Here is a 4,903-nt window from a genome sequence, read left to right on the forward strand (position 1 = left end):
AGCCGGGATACGGGCGCCCGGTTCCCGCGGGAGCCCCCCAGGGAGTTTCGGCCCCCCGGAGTTTGGGGGACTCACCCTTTTCGTACCTGCCTCCCCCGTGGCGCCCCATTGCCCTGCGGACTTTGGGGACTCGCATCCCACATCCCCAAGAGCGCCGACGTGTCCTGGAGTTTAGGGAACCCTTCTGACACCCTCCGATGCCGGGTAGCCCCTGAGTTGCCTGCCTGGACTTGGGGGACCCCTGATCCACCCGCCTCTCTGGGGAGCCCCCTAGGTTTCGCATTTGGTGGGGATCCCTGGGGACCCTGGCACCGGAGGTGGGGGACTGTGGCCCTCCAGGGATCTGTGGGGGCGTCCTGCCCGCAGGTCCCCAGATGAACTTGGGGAAGTTGGAGTGTCCCTCCCTTGGGACCCAGCATCTGCTTCACTCCAGGGGGCCAAGGGCCCAGCTTTGAAAGGAGACTGAGGGGCCGGGGAGCTGGGGTCAGCCCCAGGAGGGGCAGTGGGATGGAGTCGTCTCCTGTCCTCTGGGCGCTGACCGGGAAACTGAGGTGCAGAGTGGATGAGGGGCCGGCTCAAGGTCATGCAAGGGGGGGACTTGGGGCGGGACCCAGGTGGCCCAGTGCCCTGCCCGCCACGCCCAGCCGAGATGCCCCACCCGCCTCCCGCAGGCCACGGTTTTCCGAACCAGGTCCGGGCCAGGCACAATGTGGGGGACAGGAGAAGCCCCCGTTGGTCAGAGCAAGAAAAGTTTGCTGGGGCCTGGCCATGGCCTGGACATCGGCAGAAGCCTCCGGGCCATCCCAGGGTCTCCAAGACCGGAGCAGGCTGCGGCTTCCCTGGGGGTCCCGTGGGAGCTGGGGCTTTGGGGGTCCTGGGGCTCTGGTGGGAGTCAGCCCCAGCACTCAGGGTGTCACCGTCTTCCCAAGGCGCACAGAGCTGCATGTCAGGGGCCAAGGCGGCCCCCTCACTCTCCTGCCACTGGTCACTTTCTCTCCGTTTTCCAGCCGCTTCCTGTGCCGACGCAGCCGCCCTCCGGAGCCCGCCATCCCTCCTTGTCCCCGCTGTCTCCTGCTGTCCTCGGTCCCCGGGAGGAAAGTTGCATGAACGGGCCTCTTTGAGGCGGGCTCGGGGACAAGGGCGGCCCGTGTTCCGCCGTGGGGGTGGGGAACACGCACAGGCCCACCCCCCACCATGGTCGACAGCCTCAGGTCGGGCCCCTGGGAGCTGAGGGCAGGGACCCTGGACCACTGGGGGATGGCTGGCCCACCTCAGAGCAGGTCCCTGAGCCGCTCACTGTGCTGGTCACATGTGGGTTTGATTAAGGCTGTCGCTGGCCGTGCGGGGAGTCCAGCGGGCAGCACTTCCCTGGCCCAAGTTTTTGGTTTCAGCTGCGGAATCTCCCGTCCCCAGCATGGCCTGTCCTTTGTTCTAGCAAACGCCAAACACAGGAGGACCCGGGAACCAGGGGAGGAAGGGGGTCGCCAGGGCCGCCCTGCTGCCCCACCTGCCACAGGGCTGCAGGCTGCGGGCTGCGGGCAGGACCCCCGGCCAGGGGAAGGAAGTGACCTCCCCAGTGCCTGGCTTGGCCCAGCCACCTCCTGTTGCTCTGGGTCTGACCTGGTTGCCCAGCTCAGACCGCTGCCCGAGGGAACGGCCTTGCTGGTCCGAACAGCCGACCTGGGCAGCACCAGGGCTGCCTCCTCCTTCCTCTCCTGCCTGCGGTGTCCAGGGTTGCTGGGGACGGAGCCGACACCCTGCAGTGGGGCCCAGGGCTGGGTGAGCACCTTCCCAGGAAGTCGGGATCCGGCCAGAATCGGGGCTTCGTTGGCGACATCGGGGGTCTCTGCGGTTCTCAGATATGGTGTCCAGGGGCATCTGCCCGGGACCTGTGCCTGGGTGGCGGGGTGTCGCGCATGGCAGGGGGTGGCGCTGGGCCTCCGTATCCAAGGGGACCCTGTGGAGGGGCATCGGCCTGGGGAGAGGAGTGGCATCAGCCAGCAGGCCTGTATGAGGCTGGGCTGGCCGGGGAGGGATGATGGGGTTGGGCAGATGTGTGGGGGATGCAGGGACCCCGAGTCTTTGAGAGGGGCCTACAGAAAGGCACTGGGAGATGGGGGCGGCTGCGATGGGGGGCAGACAGCAGCGTGGGTACCACGGCACCGTGTGCTTCTGTGTGCTTGATGGGCCCGCAGGCCCGGGCAGTGCCGCAGCATCACCGGCCGCCCCTTCTGCCCATTGGCCTGGCACCTGTGCCCAGGCAATGACTGGTCTGTTTCCACCTCACACCCTCCCTGCTGTGAGGTGCGCTGCCTGCACCCAGGGGGCTCCACACCCACCTCCTTGAGCCGCTATAAGGTGGGGCCCCGTTCGGTGGTCTGGCCAGCCGGCCCTGCCACCCCCACTGGTGACTGCACAGTGTCTGTCCAACGCACCCCCCACCTGGGCTGGATACACCTGAGCTGGCAGCTAAGCGTCTCTGGGCCTGTTCCCAGCCAGGCCACATTGGGCTGGGGCGTCCGGGCCTTGGACCTGGCCGGCTGCCCTCACCTGTCCTGCTCACGACACTGTGTGTGCATTCCCACGGCTGCTCCTGTGTGTTTGCGTGTGGGGCGGGGGAGGAGGTAGTGTGCAGGTATGCCTTGGAGTCATATCCGGCTGCAGGTTACATGTGTCTGTGTGTGGCAGGAGGCTGCGTGAAGCCACAGGGCACAGCTTTGGCGTGTTTGCATGTGTCTGCGTGATTGCATATGAGGTGCATGTGTGTGTGCATGAGTGTGCCTGTGTGTGGCACCCGTGTTTGCATGTGCGTGCCCGTGCACAGAACGTCTGCAGTGTCCGAGGTCCCTGTGCGTGTCTGCCTGTGGCATGCATGCATTTTGTCTGTACATGGAGTGCAGGTGTGTGTACGTGTGTGTGTGTGGGGTGCATGTAAGCGTGTTTGCCTGGGGGCAGCACTGGCTGTCAGAGGGCTTGCAGTGTGGGGGCAGTGGTGGCCCTGGCACGGTCCGCAGCAACCCCGATGCTGGCCCTCCCTCTCCTCCATCCCCTGGGGATGGGACCAGGGCCCAAGTGCAGACGGCTGTTGAACCTCAGAGCGGGGTGGACGCAGGGGCCTGCGGTCCCCGGGAGTCTTCACCTTCTTATTGGAAATCTGTAGTCATGTGGACTGGGTTGCGGGCACTGGGTGGGCGCCTGCCCACACCGGGCATCTCTGGGCTTCGGCCACCCTCCTGGGGTTCCCCACGGACCCAGTGGCCGTCGGGTGTGGACAGCAGCTAGGCTTCCCTCAAACACCAGTTGGAAAATGGTGACCTGGGCGAGGGCTCGGTCCCCGAGGGAGGAGCTGCCCCCGGCAGAGGGCGGAGGTGAATGTGGCATCCTGCTCCCCGTGGCTCCACCGGTGTCCCTCGGCCTCTGGGGGAGGCGGCTTTGAAGGGGTGATGCCGTGTTTTGCTGCATGAGGGTTTTTGTTTTGATTGAGAGAAGCTGGTCCACTCGGCACTGGGGGGGCGAGGAGAGCCGGGCGGTGGGCCTGGGGGGTTCAGGGCCTGAGGATGGGGTCCTGGAGGCCGTGGGGTGCCAAGACTCTCTGGGCGTGACGTCGGGTAGGTGGCTCAGCAGCCTGGAGCCCCCAGGCCTGCTCTGTGAAGCAGGGGTGACGGAGCCCTGCGGTGGGTGCAGCTCGTCTGATAGGGCCTGGTGTGGACGGGCAAAGGCCCGAGGGTGGTCCCAGGGGTTTAGCGTCCCCTCCCCAGAGGGGAAACCGAGGCAGCTCCTGTGGTGGGGAGGATGTTTCTGCCGAGGCTCCATGGTCTCTGTGTCTCACAGGCTCTCTGGGTCTCTGTCTTCCCTGTCTCTGCGCATCCTGGGGTGCAATGAGTGGCCCAGGCTTCCGCCTCCACCTCGGGCCTCCCTGGGCGGCCTCAGTTTGCAGAGAAGGGAACAGAGGCTCTGTGGTGGGGGCTCGGGAACGCAGTGGGATTCGACCTCCCCCCGTCTCTGGGCTGACGTTTCCACAGGTCTGCAGGGGACCGGCCCGACGTGGGTCCCTCAGGGCCACAGCGGAGGCAGTGGGTTGTGCATTCATGGGGGTCTGGGTGGCAGCGTTTCTGTGGAGCTGGTGGTCTCCTTGTCATCCACGAGGGTCCTGCCCCGGTGGCCGTGTGTTCCCCGGGACACGGCTTCTCTCCTCCTCAGGAACCGGGATGTGCCAGGCCTTGCCCCGAGATCCTGTGTGTGGGACCGGCCTCTTTTGCAGATGGATCTTCAGGGAAAGCTGGGCTTTGTACCTTGCTGGGGGAAGGGCTGAGCCCCTCCCGTCCCTGTGCCCACTGTACCCGTCGCCCCAGACACACGGCTGGGAGCCTGCGGAGGACCAGACGAGCCGGCGGGGTTTTTGCTTTAACCTCAAGCAGGCGTTTGAACTCTGTGGCCGAGCCGGCCCTGGTGGGGGGGGCTCGTGCCACACCTGCTCCCAGACCAGGCTGGTGTGAGGTCTGGCCAAGAGACTCAGTGGTGCGCCCCCCCCACCTCCGTGCATCCCTCGTCCGCCTGCCCTGTGAGTCGGTGACCCCCACTTTATGGACAGAGCAGCCAAGACCCTGAGAGATGGTGACTCACCCAAGGCCACCCGGAAGTTGGGCACAGTCCAGGGTGTCCCCACCTGGGGGCAGGCCCAGGGGGAGCCAGGAACAGCCCTGGGAGGGGCCGGAAGGTGGGTGGCTGACGGCAACTGCGCCCGCTGCACTCTGTACCCTGGCCACCCACGCCCACGGTGATGGAGGCCCCGGCGGGGCCGACCCTGCCTGGTCTACCTTTCCCTCCGGTTGCATCTTTCCTCTTTTGCGTCATTTCTAGGGCCCTGCCTCAGTTTACCCTCATGCACCACAAGGCCATACTT

The sequence above is a fragment of the Mandrillus leucophaeus genome, unplaced genomic scaffold, assembly GCF_000951045.1.
Source record: "Mandrillus leucophaeus isolate KB7577 unplaced genomic scaffold, Mleu.le_1.0 Scaffold54, whole genome shotgun sequence".
NCBI lineage: Eukaryota > Metazoa > Chordata > Mammalia > Primates > Cercopithecidae > Mandrillus > Mandrillus leucophaeus.